The sequence below is a fragment of the Sus scrofa genome, chromosome 14, assembly GCF_000003025.6.
Source record: "Sus scrofa isolate TJ Tabasco breed Duroc chromosome 14, Sscrofa11.1, whole genome shotgun sequence".
NCBI lineage: Eukaryota > Metazoa > Chordata > Mammalia > Artiodactyla > Suidae > Sus > Sus scrofa.
In genome coordinates, this window is record NC_010456.5 from 27,972,846 (window position 1) to 27,991,528 (window position 18,683).

General features: G+C 44.6%; 1 protein-coding gene across 1 annotated transcript in view; it reads right to left on the bottom strand.

Annotated features, from left to right (window-relative positions):
- LOC110256813 (transmembrane protein 132B-like) overlaps window positions 1-18,683 on the bottom strand; it is a 167,328-nt gene that overhangs the window by 64,609 nt on the left and 84,036 nt on the right. The window lies entirely within an intron of this gene.

An 18,683-nucleotide genomic window follows, 5' to 3' on the forward strand; every position in this document is an offset into this window, starting at 1 on the left:
GATATCACCAAGGCGACAATGGCCAAGGCCAACATGGCTTTAGAAATCCTAGAGGCAGCATAGCCTGACAGCTGCACCCCAGCACTCTGGAGCCTCTTGGGTTTGGATCCAACCTTGGTCACTTCTGCTGTGTGACCTTGATCAAGTTACTTGATCTCTCTGTGCCTTGGGTCTCTGTCTGCAACAGGTAAGTGATGAAAAAAACCCCTTCACTGGGCTGCTCTGGAGCTTGGATGTGTGAACACATCCAACATGTACAGTACCTGGAATACAGCCCGGCATGTGGCAGACGTTTGATGTGTCAGCTATTGTCATCATCAGTCTGCATGTCATTGTAAAACAGTAGGGTCCTAACTTAGTGGTTGAGGGCCCCAACGCCAGAGCTTGCCTCCCTGAGTTCAAATCCCAGCTCTACCACTGAAGAGTTATGTAGCAAGTTACACGCCCTCTCTGGGCCTCAGTTAACTCCCCTGTAAAATGGGGGTGATGATAATAGCAGGCAAGATTGTGAGGATGGCATAGATTCATATGAGAAAGTCCATGCAAGAGTGCGTTGTGCCTCTGTTTGGGGAGCTTTATTCTGTCCTCTCTCAGAAAGAGGGAGAAACTAAACCTAGAGTTCCCATTGTGAGTCAGCAGATTAAGAACCCAACTCATATCCACAAGGACATGGGTTCAATCCCTGGCCTCGCTCATTGGGTTAAGGATCTGGCACTGCCGTGGCTGTGGCGTAGGCTACAACTACAGCTCCAATCTGACCCCTAGTCTAGGAACTTGCATATGCCACAGGTGTGACCCTAGAAAGAAAAAAGAGAAATAAACAGAAAGTGGGGGGGGGAATACCCTCTCCAAGGACCAGGTGGTTACGTGCATGTTTGGAGTTGCTTATTATATAAATATAATGTACAAATACTTCAGGCTCTGAGCAGAGAACAGGTGACATGGCCAGGCCAGGGAAAGGCAAGACTGCAGAGCCGGGAGTGTAGGACCCTGCCCCACAGAACATTCCAGATCAAGCTGGACAGAGATTAGACATACTCCCTCAGAGTTGGGTGAGCTGCCATCACAACACAACTCCCAGCAAGAAAGGTTAAGACCCTCAGAATCACCCACCAGCCAACGCCAAGCTACAGTCTCCTTTGCAAGCTTCCTGCTCACTCTGTATGGCACCTGCCCTGTGAGCTGGCCAGGGCCACTGGCTACCTGCCATCAGCCACTTGGGGCAGGTTTTTTTAAGCCAACCTCCACTCCACCACCCCACTGTGAGGAATGTCCCTAAAATAGAGATTCTCAAAACAAAAAACAAAAAACAAAAAAAAAAAAAAAAAAAACCCAGATAGTCTCAAAGCAGGTGATTTCCTCCCAGGGGACGTTTAGCAATGGCAGGAGACATTTTTGGTTGTCACGACACAGGCAACACTGGCATCCAGTGGGTAGAGGCCAGGGATGTGGCCCAACATCCTCCAGGACCCACAGCAGCCCTTGCAATAAAGAATGATTTCTCTATTTCAATCCCCAAAGCTAAAAAACCTAAGGCTCTAAAAATATGGCCAAGGTCATTTTCTTAGAGGTGACATTCAAGTACACGCCTGGGCACTGTCTTAACAAGCTGGAAACCACCAAGGTCACCAACAATAAGGGACTAGTAATAAAAATCAATCAATCAATCAATCAATCAGGCACCAGCACTACAGTGAAAAGCCAGGAGCTTTTTAAAAGAGAAAGTGGGGAGTCCTTGCTTTGACACAGTGGGATCAGCAGTAGCGTCTTGGGGACACTGGGACACAGGTTCAATCCTTGGTCTGGCACAGTGGGATTTTTTTTTTTCTTTTTTCTTTTTATGGTTGCACCTGTAGCATATGTAAGTTCCCAGGTTAGGGGTCAAATCGGAGCTGCAGCTGCTGGCCTACACCACAGTCACACCAATCCGTGATCCATCTGTGACCTACATGGCAGCCTGTGGCAATACCAGACCCTTAACCCACTGAGCGAGACCAGGGATTGAACCCACATCTTCACAGATACTAGTTGGGTTCTTAACCTGCTGAGCTACAGCAGGAACTCCTTCTTCTCTAATTCTTTTTTTTTTTTAATTTTATTGAAATACAGTTAATTTAGAAGTTGTGATAATTTCTGCTGTATAACAAAGTCATACATATACACACATCCAATCTCTCTCAGATTCTTTTCCCACATAGATTGTCACAGAATATCAAATAGAGTTCTCTGTGCTCTACAGCAGGTCCTCCTTAGCCAATCATTCCACATACCTCAGTGTGCATGTGCCAATCCAAACCCCCAGTCCATCCCTCCAACCCCCTCAACATGTCCTCTTTAGCAAACATAAGTTTTCAAAGTCTCGGAGTCTGTTTCTGCAAATAAGTTCATTTGTATCAATCTCTAATTCTTTTTTTTTTTCTTCCCTTTTTAGGGCCACACCTGTGGTTTATGGAAGTTCACAGGCTAGGGGTTGAATCGGAGCTGCAGCTGCCAGCCTACACCACAGCCATAATAATGCCAGATCCTTAACCCACTGAGTGGAGCCAGGGATCGAACCTATGTCCTCATGGGTACTAGTCAGGTTCATTACTACTGAGCCATGACAGGAACTCCAATGTCATCCTTGCCTTGCTGCTACAGCCCAGCATCTACAACAAAGCCTGGCACACAGAAGGTTCTCAATAAATAATTGCTAAGTGAGTGAATGAACCCACAAGTGTGCTCAATGCTCCTATATGCATGGAAAAGTCTCAGAAGGGAAACATCTGATGCTACTGGCTGCCTCAGGGAAGGAGACCTTATTTTCGATATATACCTTTTGGATTTTGAACCATGTACATGCTCATTTGTTCCAAAATTTTAGCTAAATAAATAACAAGACAAAATGTCATTCTATTCATAGAGGGGAAAAAAATCTCTTATCTCTCTCTAGAAATCCACGTCCCCTAGGAAACGGAGCTGTTAGCCATGCTTGGTCTCTGCTCTGCATCCTTTGGGGTTGGGGGTAGGGGAGAACAGCACAGGTGATGAAGGCAAAGCAAAGTCAAGAGATGGATATTCAAGGACCAGCCGTGACTGCTGACTCACTGGGAGGCTTTGGAAATCTGCGCTCCCCAAGCCTCAGTATCCTCATCTGTGAAATAATGGAGTTGGACATCGATTGCAAGTTCTGTCCTAAAAATCTAGCATCCCTCCCAGAGAGAGTGGCAGACAGAGCAGCAGCCTCACAACCTCCCTGGAGTCAGCACATCTCCCCAGGAGGTGCTATGTCCTGGATTTCCACGTGGGAGCATCCGTCTTGATCCCCATCATCACATCACAGGAGCACCGCAGGGTGCTACTCTGAGGCTAAATTATTCTACTCAACAGATTACCTCACCCCCTTCCCTGGTAATTTATGCTCTGGATTTGGCCCTATCAATGCTTCATTATGGAGACTGACACTCATGGTAATTATGTGTTTACTTAGCCAGATTATTCATTCCTGGCATCTTCCTGGGTTTGATCACTCCTATTCCTTTATCAAGGACAGCAGAGCACCTTACAATGATGCTCCAGTGAGAGCTGGTACATAGTGGGTACAGAGGATGAGCCCTGGTAACTCCAGTTTTCTCACTTAATTCTCATGAGTTGGAAATACTGTGCTGGAATATAATACATATTCAACGGGTTGAAATCAATACCAATTTTGACAGCTGAAGCTCAAACACTTGGCTAGAATATGATAAGGAGGTTTTGCTGCTAAAATAATACCTCACGTTAAGAAAAACCTCATATGTACAAATCCAAAATCACAAAGCAGAACTCTTTGGTGACTTGGCATTTTACAAAAGCGTTTGTCAAAAAGGTTTCTAATTGGCAAGTCCCCTGCAACTTCTAAAAGGGGGCTTGTGGGAAAGCTAATCAAATTGAAATTGCACACAGTTGTTTGAAAACAGAGCTGCTGCCTAAAGGGGGAACTTGTGCCGGAGGCTCCCTTGAACTTGGGGTTCCAAGATCCTCTTTCTCCTGCACCCAGCCCTCCACGGCAGCCAGGCTGAACCAGCTGGACTCCCAGGGCCACCCAATAAAAACGTGTAGGACCAGCCTCCTGAAAGATCCACAGTGAGATGGTTGTCCAAGAACAGGGCACAGGAGAAGAAGGGCAGAAAGAGGAGAGAGAAGAAGAGTAGCCACTACCAAATATTAAGAACTTTCTGGGTACCCAAAACCAAGAAAGCAGTAGACACTCGGTTATCTCACACTATGTTCCCATGACTCTCTTAGTGTTATGAGAAGAATCTGAGGTTCAGAGAGGATTTACCTAAGGTCACACCATCCTAAGGCAGCAGCACCTGACTCTCTGATCACCACATCCAGGCCATTAAGCAGTACACTTCCATACTCTGCCAAACTCCATCATCCTAATCACATTCCCTGCCTAGGAAATGGGTGTGAAGGTTAGGGTCAGTGGGTAGGAAGGTAAGAGGGGTAGCAGACAATGTGGTTGCCCTCAGAGAGCTTACAGTCAAGAGAGTCCAGCTGACATTCACAAGGAAAGGACACCAGTGCCTACATAAGAGGCTGTTTAGGGGATGTGTATGGAGGAGAGATGGTGAAATGTTACAGGAATCGGAAAAAGGCAACATCTTTAGGTCCTGAAAAGACCAGGCATGGGTCAAGTGGGTGGAGCTTCCCTAAGGAGGGGTCTGAGCTGATTCCTGAAGGACCAGAAAAATCTGGATGAGCTGGCAGTGAGAGAGAAAGAAGGCAGGCAGCACAGAGCATGCTGGGGGCGGGGAGCAAGAGACCGGGAGTTAATCAATGATCAGTTGGAGTGGAGCAAAGGAAGCACAGAAGGGAGTGGTAAGAAATAAGACTCAGGTGGAAAGAGGCTAAACCAAGGATGGCAAGGAAACACATGGCACCACCTCCCATGTCCGGGACAGACATCAGTAGCAATTGTAGCATTCTCTCTCACTGAGCATCAGAACCCTTCTTCTTTTTTCCGCTTTTTTAGAGCCGTACCCACACGGAGGTTCCCAGGCTAGGAGTCAAATCAGAGCTGTAGCTGCCAGCCTACACCACAGCCACAGTAACACCAGATCTGAGCCAGAGCTCACGGCATCGTAGGATCCTTAACCCGCTGAGCAAGGCCAGGGATCGAACCTGTGTCCTCATGGATACTATTCGGATTCATTACTGCTGAACCACGGCAGTAACTCCCCAGAATCCTTTTAACACAGGCTCCAGGGAGACTTTACTCTTACCAGTTTGATTATGAGATGGAAATCTCTTTGCTATCACTCCTAATCAAAGACAGGGAAACACTGGCACATTATAGAGGGAACCTATTGTGTGCCAAGTACCAGGCTACATTACTACTCCCCATCACCATAAAAAGCACACTTAGTTATGAATATTAAGATTCAGGGAGTTCCCGTCATGGCGCAGTGGTTAACAACGAATCCGACTAGGAACCATGAGGTTGCGGGTTTGATCCCTGGCCTTGCTCAGTGGGTTAACGATCCGGCGTTGCCGTGAGCTGTGGTGTAGGTTGCAGATGCAGCTCGGATCCCGTGTTGCTGTGGCTCTGGCGTACTACGGCTCCGATTCAATCCCTAGCCTGGGAACCTCCATATGCCGCGGGAGCGGCCCAAAGAAATAGCAAAAAGACAAAAAAAAAAAAAAAAAAAAAAAAAAAAAAAGATTCAGGAAACTTAAGTTCCAACACAGAAAGCAAAAGAAAGACGGATCCACGTGGGTGTGATTTCAAAGCCATACAGCAACCTCCTTCGCAGCCCCTCAACCTCCCCAACACACCACCCTCCACCAGCCAAGTCAGAATTTTAATTCTGTGGGGAAACATTTCAACACCTATTCTGCGACCCTACTAGCCAAACTGTACTCCCAAGGCCCCCACACCTCCAAAGCAAAACCCAGGTGCTTCCCGGTTCCCGTCCTCTCTGACTTCCTAACCTCACTCAGTTTACGCCTGCGTTCGCTTTCGCATTTCGCAAACCTCCCTTCCCGTCCCATGCTGGCCTCTGCGATTCAGGGGAGCGCCTCCCAATCAGGGGGGTATGTTCGCATCCAGGAACTGCTGGGGGCGCCCCGCTGGGGTACTTTCTTTCTCCCTCTCCACCCCGAAAGCCAATCCGCCTGGGATTCATTTTGGCAATAATTCCTCCGTGTTCCCTTACAGAGAACTTCACTTCGTCGTTCTCTAATTGAATTGTTGTCATGGAAATCACTTTCCTTTGCTTTGAAAGGACTTTAACTAGCCGCCCGCTGATTTCTCACTCCTGCCTTTGACAATAACCAGCTCTCTCCGGGCTCGCTCTGCTCTCCACTCCCGGGTCTTCCTTTAATGATCAGTCTTTCCCCCATATCTGGAGTCAGGGCAATAAAGTTTTGGGGGTTGCTTGTCTAATCCTTGCTGCAGTGTTCCACGCACAGTTCACTAAAGTCTGCTCTCCACTTTTTGGGGCCGCGGTGAAATTCACTTCCTGGCTCCCTTGTGAGTGGGCGGAGTCACGGGACTCTTTTGGCCAATGAGATCTGGGCGGTCCCTGCTGGGCTGCAGCATCCAAAGGCAGATGTGAGACACTCCCTCGGCCAAAACAGCCAGCAGCCCACGAGGATGGCCGCTTGGTCCAGCGGCCTGGGTCCCTGCATGAGGACGACACGGAGCAGAGGGCCCCAGCTAGCCTGGAATGGACATACTGATGAGGCAAGGAATAAAGGTTGTTAGTTTAAGCCATTGAAATTTTGAGCTGCCTCGTTATCTCGGCTTATTCTCCCTGATTTGCCCTCCATCAGAAAAGATAAAGCTGATATTTAGCCTCTTTAAACTAAAACTGGTTTCTCAAGAGGCACTGGCCCCAGTCATCATTCTGAGGACAGTCCTGTGTTTTAGGGGGATCCCAAGTATCCGGGGGCTTCATCTCAGCTCTGCCACTGGTAAACTACCTGATGAATGGCAGGTCACTTAACTTCTCAATGCCTCAGTTTTATCATCTGTAAAATGGGAATAAAAATAATACCTACCTCTAAGGATGGTTTCAAGGTTGTTTAAATTAGTTAATCTATGAAAATTAGAATAGCACCTGGCACTTTAATAAATATTAGTTATTCATATAATCACTGATACTTTGATTATTATCATCAAGGCATGCACTCTCTGAAAAAAATTTTCCGATCCCCTTGCTATACAGTGGGAAAATAAAATTTAAAAATTAATTTAAAAAAATTTTTTTCCTTTTCTTTTTAGGGCCTCACCTGTGGCATATGGAAGTTCCCAGGCTAGGGGTCGAATTGGAGCTGTAGCTACTGGCCTAAGCCACAGCCACAGAACATGGTATCTGAGCCACATCTGCAACCTACACCACAGCTTGCAGCAAAGTGGGATCCTTAGCCCACTGAGCAAGGCCAGGGATTGAAACCACATCCTCAAGGATACTAGTCAGGTTCTTAACCTGCTGAGCCACAAGGAACTTCTGAATTTCTTTTAATGCTGGAATTAAGGTTATAATAAATCATCCTGTTCGGGGAGGTCTCCCAAGACAATCCACAGTGTTAATGTCTCACTAGAAGGACCCATGGGACTCAGAATATAGCTGTCCTTATGGCTCAGGTTTATTGCCTAAACAGATAGCAAGGGAAAAAGACACAGGCAGAATGTGTAAAAATCTAGGCACAGGCGTCCTTATACTCTCTCCCTCCCACCAGCGTCACAACCTCACTCTTCTCTTAGCAATAAAACACAGCAGCAGACATGGGCTGTTCTGGCCAGGGAAGCCCATTCGAGACTCAGTGGCCACAGTTCTTACTGGGGGCTAATGATACAGGCACCTCTCTGCTGAAATTCCAGACTCTCCTAAAGAAAGCAGGTGATGACCATGAATCACATGATTTGTACAGTCTGGGAGCAGGGAGCCCCACTTATCATTTAGGAAACAGTTCAAGTGCCAAGTTTCCAGATGCCAGCCAACAGCCAACCTTGCAAGTAGCCTTTTCTAAGGAATTCAGCCTTTTGTCTCCAATACAAACCCTTTTCTGCACACATCCACACTCTCCAAAGACCCATACAGCCTGGAGTGGACCTAACAACTTGAAGAGGGGGATGGAGTCTGCCAATCATGGATGAGAACCATGAAGGTCAGGAGGATGTGGGATCAGCTGGTCCAGCCTGTGCCCTCCAATCCAGGGAAGGCAGAGGGTGGTTCCATGCTGAATACCCCCAACGCCAATGACCCTCTGCTCTACCCAGCCTGGCACTGCTTCCTGGTGAGCAGGACGCAAGGCAGAGACCTACGCAGTGCTGGGCTAGAGTTAGCCATTCCTGCTGCAGCAGAAGTGGTTCACCTGAGAGTCCATCCCTGGGTGACCTCCAACCTAGGCAGAGCTGTCGCTTCCTACAAGAGTCCCCCTCTCTGCAACTCTTTCCAAGATTTACCACCTTGAGAAACAAGATCTTCCTCCGTATGCCCCAAACCATCCTTTTCTGCTGTTAATTCCATTCGCTCTCATGGACAGCAAGAATCAGTGTTTAATATCTCGCCCTAAAAAATGAAATGTGAACATTTGACAAGAATGATGGCATGGTCTACTGGCTCTCTGTGGTCTGAATTAAATAACCCTAATCGCACACTCCCTTCTCATGCTAATAGAATCTCAGTACTCAAGTGTGGGGCTCCTTAGCCAGTCCTGACTAGTGCATGTAAATTTAAAATATAACTGCCTACATACCGATGGATAAAGAATTGATTAATTAAGTCATAGTACTCCATGGTTGTTTTTTGGTTTTTGTTTTTTTCAGAGCCACACTTGTGGCTAAGGGTCAAATCAGAGCTGTAGCCACTGGCCTATACCACAGCCACAGCAACACCAGATCTGAGCCATGTCTGTGACCTACACCGCAGCTCACAGCAATGCCATATCCTTAACCCACTAAGTGAGGCCAGGGATTAAACCTGCATCCTCATGTATACTAATTGGGTTCATTGCCACTGAGCTGCAACGAGACCTCCTCCACGGTTTTTGGTTTTTTTAATGATAAAATTCACATTTATTGACAAGTTTTCTGAAAGTAAAAACAAATGCGAATTATCTACCCTCACTTAAAAACAAGGAGAATTCATGTAAAATCCTGGATTTCTTGATTCTCTAGAAGGGGGTCGTCAGACTCTTTCTGTAAAGGGCCAGATAGTAAATATTTTAGGCTTTGGAAGTCAAATGGTCTCTGTTGCAGTCACTCGACTCTGCCATTATGGTGTAAAAGCAACTGTAGACAATACACAAATAAGTAGTCATGGCTGTTTTCCCAATAAAACTGTATTTATGAACATGGGCAGTAGGATTTGACTCATGGGCTGTGGTCCCCCATTTCCTGCTCTAAAAGCCAGAAAGCCAGAGATGGGCCCTTTCTCAACCCTTTCATCCCAGACCTATTATGAACATAAGAGCCACAAACTTAGATACCTGGAGGGCTTCACGGGAAATGCAACTGAGAGAGGCAGACAGCTAGGAGTGGTGGTGACTAGGGTAAAATGAAGAGGTCCAGACTGCTCCCATCTGAGAATGTTGACCCAATGTGAACAGAGCTGATGTTTCTAGAGATGCTAGACATCCCAATTTTCACAGGAAATCTGTTTTTTGTTTCTGTGTTTTGTCTTTTTAGGGCTGCACCCACAGCCTGTGGAAGTAACCAGCCTCAGGGTGGAATCCAAGCTGCAGCTGCCAGCCTAAGGCACAGCCACAGCAATGCCAGATCCTTAACCCACTGAGCGAGGCCAGGGATCGAATCCACAGCTTCGTGGATACTAGCTAGGTTTGTTACTGCTGAGCCATGACAGGAAATCTGTTTTTAAATGATAGCCATCAGTCCAATTTTTTAAGCCACTCTAGCAGTTATCTAGGGCAACCATAAACAATGACCACAAACTGGGTAGCTTAAAACAAGAGAAATTTCTTTTTTCAGAGTTCTTGAGGCCAGAAGTCTGAAATCAAAATATCAGTGTCTCTCAAGACTCTAGAGGAGACTCTGTTCCATGTATTTCTCTTACTGGTGTGGCCAATCCTTGGCATTTCTTGGCTTGTAACCCATCCCTCCAGTCAATCTCTGCCTCCAAGCTCACATGACTTTCTCCCTCTGTACCTCTCCTTGTCTTATAAGGACACCATCTTACCTGATTAGGGCCCAAGCGAAGGATAGTATTGTGACTTGACTATGTCTGCAAAATAAGGTCACATAAGCACATGCCCAGGATTAGGACTTGAACATATCTTTTTGGGGGACACAATTCAACCCATGACATCCACGCATCCAGCTCAGGGTCCTCCAGTTCGCAACTTCTACATTAAAATCTAAATGCACTGGAATTCCCATTGTGGTGGGTTAAGAACCCAGTTGGTATCCATGAGAATGCAGCTTCAATCCCTGGCCTCTCTCTGTGGGTTAAGTATCTGCCACAAGCCATGGTGTAGGTCACAGATGTGGCTCGGATCTGGTGTTACTATGACTGTGGCTTGGACCTGCAGCTGCAGCTCTGATTCAACCTCTAGCCCGGAACTTCCATATGCTGCAAGTGCAGCCCTAAAAAGAAAAAAAAAAAAAAAAAAAAAAAAAACAATACACTGGGAGTTCCTGCCATGGCACTGTGTGTTAAAAATCCAACTGCAGGAGTTCCTGCTGTGATGCAACAGGACCAGCAGTGGCTCTGCATTGCAAGGACACAGATTTGATTCCCAGCCTGGCACAGTGGGCTAAAGGATCTTGTGTTGCCACAGCTGCAGCATAGGTCACAGCTGTGGCTTGGATTCAATTCCTGGCCTGGGAATTTCCATGTATAGCCATAATTTTTTTAAAAATAAAAAATAAAAATAAAATAAAATCTAATGCATTAAGACAATGTGACAAAAGATGTCTTTCTCTAGAATCCAAGATGATGCCCAAATTGGATTTTCAGGAGGACCTGCACTCCCACCTGCCTTTCTCTCGGCCTGTCCCCTTTCCAGATTAAAACATCACACGGGCCCTCTGGAAGGCAAGTTGACTTCCCTGTGTTCTGACCGTCGTCACTGCACCAGCTGTCAGGGGAGATGCCAGCGCTTCTGTTTATCTGACTGACAGCTGCATTAGGATCAGGTCAAGGCCAAGGACAAAGCAAGCATTGCTTAACGGACAGGTAGTCTCCAAAGGCACAAAGGACTCACGCCCATACAAACACTCAAGGTTTCCCCACTGAGAAAAAAACATCTCGTTCCCAACTCTAGCCCAGGCACTCAGCCTTGACTAACACTCCAAATAGCCTTGAGATGCCCGGAATCAAGCACAGCCCAGAGCCAGCTCATCAGAGATCATGTCTAATGATGGTTAGAATGGAGTCTGGGCGAGATAGTTCATTTCACCTGATGGCTTTGTTCTAATTAACCAAATGCCCAGAATGACTCTGTGTCATTCTGGCCATTGCAATCAGACCCACAGTCTGAGCTAAACAGCTGAAAAGTACTCAAAGAGGACACCTCGGCGGTGACAGCTGCTACCACCAGCTGGAGTCGGCTGACCCCAGTGAGGTCAGGAGAGAAGGCAGGGCAGGCATAGACTTAAGAATGCAGTTTGGTCTATTTTCCTTGACCTTTTATTCAAACACCCAACAGATGCAAACTATGAATTCAAATACAAGAATGAATGGATGAATCTCACCCCTGGCATTGACTTCTCACTTCATTTCCAATACATGAATGGCCAGAGTCAAGATCCCATGGCGATGGAAAGGATATTTTTCCATTTTCATTAATATTTACCTTTGAAAGATTTATGAGATAAAGATTTCCAAGGATGGGGAAAAAAAAAAAAAAAACTACCGTAATCTTCAAAGCTACAAAGACAAGATATACGTAATCTACCAATATAGATTTCTAATAGCTATCTGGCCATTTGTGCAACTCCTACTCACCCTTCAAAACTCATTTTGATAGATGAATGGATTAAGAAGATGTGGTACATATACACAATGGAATACTACTCAGCCATAAAAAATGCCATTTGCAGCAACAGGGATGCAACTAGAGACTCTCATACTAAGTGAAGTAAGTCAGAAAGACAAATACCATATGATATCACTTATATCTGGAATCTAATATACAGCACAAAAAATCTAATCTAATCTACAGCACAGAAAAGAAAATCATGGACTTGGAGAACAGACTTGTGGTTACTAAGGGGGAGGGAGTGGGATGGACTGGGAATTTGGGGTTAATAGATGCCAACTATTGCCTTTGGAATGGATAAGCAATGAGATCCTGCTGTATAGCACTGGAAATTATATGTAGTCACTTATGATGGAGCATGATAATGTGAGAAAAAGAATGTATATATGTATATGTGACTGGGTCACCTTGCTGTACAGTAAAAAATTGACAGAACACTGAAAACCAGCTATGATGGAAAAAATAAAAATCATTTTAAAAATAAAAATAAATTTAAAAAATTTTTACAAAGAAGATGTGGTACCTATATACAATGAAATACTACTCAGACATAAAAATGAACAAAATAATGATATTTGCAGCAACACGGATGCAACTAGAGATTATCATACTAAGTGAAGTAAGGCCGAAAGAGAAAGACAAACACCATATGATATCACTTAGGTGTGGAATCTACAATATGGCGCAAATGAACCTATCTACAAAATAGAAACAGACTCACGGACTTGGAGAGCAGAGTTGTGGTTGCCAAGGGGGAGAGGGAGAGAGTAGGATGGATAGGGAGTTTGGGGTTAGTAGATGCAAACTATTACACTTAGGATGGAGAAGAAATGAGGTCCTACTGTATAGCACAGGGAACTATATCCGGTCTCTTCGGATAGACCATGATGGAAGATAGTGTCAGAAAAAGAAAGTGTGTGTGTGTGTGTGTGTGTGTGTGTGTGTATACACATGCAGGGTCACTTTGCTGTACAGCAGTATTTGACAGAACATTGCAAATCAACTATAAAAATTTTTTTAGACCTGAATAGACATTTCTCCAAAGAAGATATACAGATGGCCAGCAAACACATGAAAAAATGCTCAACATCGCTGATTATAAGAGAAATGCAAATCAAAACAACCATGAGATACCACCTCACACCAGTCAGAATGGCCTTATTAATAAGTCCACAAATAACAAGTGCTGGAGGGGCTGTGGAGAAAAGGAAACCCTCCTCCACTGTTGGTGGGAATGTAAACTGGTACAGCCACTATGGAGAACAGTTTGGAGACACCTTAGAAATCTATACATAGAACTTCCATATGACCCCGCACTCCCACTCTTGGGCATCTATCCGGACAAAACTCTACTTAAAAGAGACACATGCACCCGCATGTTCATTGCAGCACTATTCACAATAGCCAGGACATGGAAACAACCCAAATGTCCATCGACAGATGACTGGATTCGGAAGATGTGGTATATATACACAATGGAATACTACTCAGCCATCAAAAAGAATGACATAATGCCATTTGCAGCAACATGGATGGAACTAGAGAATCTCATCCTGAGTGAAATGAGCCAGAAAGACAAAGACAAATACCATATGATATCACTTATAACTGGAATCTAATATCCAGCACAAATGAACATCTCCTCAGAAAAGAAAATCATGGACTTGGAGAAGAGACTTGTGGCTGCCTGATGGGAGGGGGAGGGAGTGGGAGGGATCGGGAGCTTGGACTTATCAGACACAACTTAGAATAGATATACAAGGAGATCCTGCTGAATAGCATTGAGAACTTTGTCTAGATACTCATGTTGCAACAGAAGAAAGGGTGGGGGGAAAAATGTAATTGTAATGTATACATGTAAGGATAACCTGATCCCCTTGCTGTACAGTGGGAAAATAAAAAAAAATTTTTTTTTAATTTTTTTTAAATAAACTCAAAAAGAAATAATGTTATATATACACAATGAAATACTACTCAGCCATAAAAAAGAACAAAATAATGCCATTTGCAGCAACATGAATGGAACTAGAGACTCTCATACTGAGTGAAGTGAGTCAGAAAGAGAAAGACAAATACATATGATATCACTTATATCTGGAATCTAATATATGGCACAAATGAACCTTTCCACAGAAAAGAAAATCATGGACTTGGAGAATAGACTTGTGGTTGCCTGGGGGAGGGGAAGAGAGTGGGAGGAATTGGGAGCTTGGGGTTAATAGAAGCAAACTATTGCTTTTGGAATGGATTAGCAATGAGATCCTGCTGTGTAGCACTGATAACTATATAGTCACTTATGATGGAGCATGATAATGGGAGAAAAAAGAATGCATACATGTATGTGTAACTGGGTCACCATGCTGTACGATAGGAAAAAAAAATTGTATTGGGGAAATAACAATTTTAAAATTTTTTTAAAAAAAGAAATAATGTGAAATTGGATTGTTATGATCATTATACAACTACAGATGTGATTAATTCATTTGAGTAATAAAAAATTTAAAAAAAAAACTCACTTCAGAGCTACCTTTCATCTAGGAAACTTTACGCAAATTTCCCAGGTAAAGAAAGTCTGTCATAATCTAGGTTTTCCTCCTATCCAAAGTCACATCACATCAATCTTGTTTCTTTTTCTCTCTCTCTCTCTTTTTTTTTTTTTTTTTTTTTTTTTTTTTTTTGGTACACGCACAGTGTATGGAAATTCCCCTGCCAGGGATTGAATCCATCCTACCCAATAGCTGTGGTAACTCAGGATTCTTAACCCACTGCACCAGGCCTGTGATCAAACCTGCACCTCCAGAGCAACTCAACCCACCGCAATCGGATCCTTAACCCATGGCACCACTATTCCTTTTGCTTTTTCTGGGAAGCATGTGGCTGATAAGGGCAAGTCATTCAGCTCTTTATCTCTGACTGCTTTATCATCAGACTCATAATGGGCTCTGCCAAACATTTCCTGGAAGGATGAGCCTGAACAATAAGTAAGTCTCTGAGGGAAGGATAAAGATGAGGAAAACTTCAGAAGATCTCAGACAAAGGAATCAAGACTTACATCCCACAGAAGGCTAATAGAAATATGATTTGATAGGAAAAAGGCTAAACCCACCAACAAATCCTATGCCTGCAGAGTACCGAGGAAGCTCTGTGAGCCAAGTGAGTTGGAGTTCCATGAAAAGAGAAAACTTCAAGTCAGCTTGAAGGTGAAGTAGAGGCACAGGAAAAGGTAAATTATGGAATGGTGTTGTTAGTTGTGTGTGCGGTGGTCTCTAGGACACCTGCGATGCTGCAATTTATAATAAAAAGAAAAAATACACATTGGTGCATCATCCCTGTTCCTAGCACAGAGCTCCTAAAACTCTTAAAGTTTCATAAGTGATGAGAGCCAAAAAAGATGAATGATGCGTGTTTGGCAATTCACAACAAGCCCCTTTCAACACACCTCAGTTTATATTAGGTGATTTTTGGAAAGACCCAAGATAGCCAGTGGAGGGGACTGGTTGCCAGGGTAACCAGTGCATGATTAGAAGGTTGGAAGGTTCAGCCCCACCACCTGACCCCCAGGGAGGAGAGAGGGGCTGGAGGTTGAATCAGTCACGAGTGACTAGTGATTCAGGCCAATGATCATTCCTTTGACAAAGCCTCCGTACAAACCCAGAAGGGTGAGGTTCAGAGAACTGGGTTGAAGAACAAAAGGAGGTGCCAGGAGGGGGGTGCACCTGGAGAGAGCAGGGCAGCTCTCTCCCACAAACCTTGCCCTGGGCATCTCTGCCATCTGGCTGCTCCTAAATTATATCCTTTTATAATAAATTGATAAACAAACTGTTGCCCTGAGTTCTGTGAGCCATTCTAGCAAAAGGCAGAATCGTAGGAGGGGATAGTGGGAAACCAATTTATAGTCAGGAGCACAGGTGACAACCTGGACTTGCCATTGGCATCCGAACTTGGGGGTGGTCTTGAGGAACTGAGCCCTGCGCCTGTAAAGATCTAATGCTGTCTCTAAGTAGACCTTGTCCGAATTGAGTCCAATTGTAGGATACCCAGGTACTGTCACAGAGAATCATTTGGTGGTGTGGGGAAACCCCCCCCACACACACATCTGGAGGGAGAGTGTGAGAGTGGAGAAGACATAGAGTTTTCCTTTTCAACACCCTTAAGTGACATCCCTCTTTTCCAGCCAAGTTCTCAACTAATTAAAACAAAGAAGTAAGGCCATTATACCTAAATGTCCATTGATGAATGAATTGAGAAGATGGGGCAGAGTTCCTGTCATGACTCAGTGGTAATGAATCCAACTAGTATCCATGAGGATGTGGGTTCAATCCCTGGCCTTGCTCAGTGGGTTAAGGATCCAGCATTGCTGTGAGATGTGGTGCAGGTTGCAAACATGGCTTGGATCTGGCGTTGCCGTGGCTGTGGTATAGGCTGACAGCTATAGCTCCAATATGACCCCTAGCCTGGGAACTTCCACATGCTGTGTGTGCAGTCCTAAAAAGCCAAAAAATAAAAATAAAAAACAAAATAATGCCATTAGCAGCAACATGGATGCAACTAGAGATTCTCATACTAAGTGAAGTAAGTAAGAGAAAAACAAATACCATATAATGTCACTTAGATGTGGAATCTAAAATATGGCTCAAAGAACCTATCTACAGAACAGAAACAGACTCACAGACATGGACAGACTTGTGGTTGCCAAGGGGGAAGGGGAGGGAGTGGGGTGGACTGGGAGTCTGGGGTTGGTAGATACAAATTATTGCATTTGGAGTGGATAAGCAATGATGTACAGCACAGAGAGCCATATCCAATCACTTGTGATAGAACATGACAGAAGATAACATGAGAAAAAGTATATCTATGTGTGAGTGGGTCACTTTGCTGTACAGCAGAAATTGACAGAACACTGTAAATCAACTATAATTTTTAAAATTAAAAAAAAAAAGAAGTAAGGCTGTTTTGGATCCAAGTATCACCTTTATTCCTATAACATTAATATTGGATAACTGAGCCTGGTCTTCCATTTACAGGGAGGTGGATGTCCTCATACTGAGGCCCAAAGCGGGACAGGCTGGCGGCAATCCCAGGTGGCCCTGGATACATCAAGGTACAAGGAGATACCATTCTGCACCCATTAGATGGGTGACAACTGAACAGTCTGGGAGCAAGTGATGACAAAGATACAGAGCAACCGGAATACACCTCCACGTGCCAGTAGGGGCAGAAACCTATCCCACCGCTTTGGAAAACAGTTTGGTAATATCTGGTCAAGCAGGAAATGCAGTGAACACATGACCCAGCTATCCTAGACCCAAAGCCTGGCGAATTCACACAGGCGTGCATTAGAATACATGCACCACGCTATTCCTACATACAGCCTTGCTCATTAGAGCAAAAAAGCAGGAAAGCATCCAAATGTCTGCCGGCAGTAAAATGGATAGCTTGTGATTCATTCCCACCATGGAGTAGTATTCAGCTGTAGAGAAGGACAGCTTACTGCTGCGGATTGCAACAAGGATGTATTTCCCACATGCAACATTTAGTGGAAGAGAAGTGACCCCAAAGAACACTCAGAGGACAGTTTCACTTACACATGGTTTCCAAAGAGTCAAACCAATAACAGAATTCTGGGGTAGGCAAACATCACACGGCAAAGGAATGAGCAACTCAAATTTGGAAAAGAGGTTCCTTAGGAGGGGTGAAGGAACAGAGTGGGGGTGGGGGAGCCCAGAGAAGGCTTCAAAGCAGAACAGGCACTATGTGTCACCCAAACCCAGACAAACATTGAGAGTGAAAAGGGATGTTGTTAAGGGTTTTACTGAAGTTTCCATTGTGGCTCAGCAGGTTAAGAACCCGACTAGTCTCCAGGAGGATTCAAGTTTGATCCCTGGCCTCACTCAGTGGGTTGAGGATCCAGCGTTGCTGTGAGCTGTGGTGTAGGTCACAGACGCAGCTCAGATCTGGCGTTGCTGTGGCTGTGGTGTAGTTCAGCAGCTATGGCTCCAATTTGACCCCTAACCTGGGAACTTCCATATGCCATAGGTGCAGCCCTAAAAGGCAAAAAAATAAAAATAAATAAATAAATAAATAAATTCTAAAAGAAAGGTGTTGGGGAGTTGCTAAGACAACAGAAGAAAGCTGGGAAAAAGAAGACATATTGTCACCCTGTATGGGTCATCCTTTTACCTACTTGGTAGGTACCTTGGTGTTTGTTCATTGTATGTTCTTATTTTTAACTCATCCAGGTGATTTTGCAAGTATTCAAGTCTGTAAACAAACAAACAAAAAAACCCATATACCCATATATATACATATATGTATGTATGTATGTATGTATATACACACATATGCACAAACTGGCATCTAGAATGGCATCTTCCCCAATGCCCTACGGCAAAGAGCATCTCCTGATGAGTTTGTGGGCAGCCCTCCTGACCTCAGCATCTGGCTGCATTTTAGCTGAGAATGACATTCAGATGCAAACAGATGAGCCACACAGTTCAGAACACTGGAAATGGAAATGCCAACATCTGTAGCAGAGACGGGTAATGACCCGCCAGCCAAGGCCACGACATTAAATTAATCCTTAATGTGTTTAAGGGCTTTTTCGTCTTTCATTGGGTCATTTAATAACTCGACGACTCACTTCTTGCCTCCGCCTTCGGCTCCCCCATCACCATGGAGACGATTGTGAATCAGCTATCATAAATAAAAAT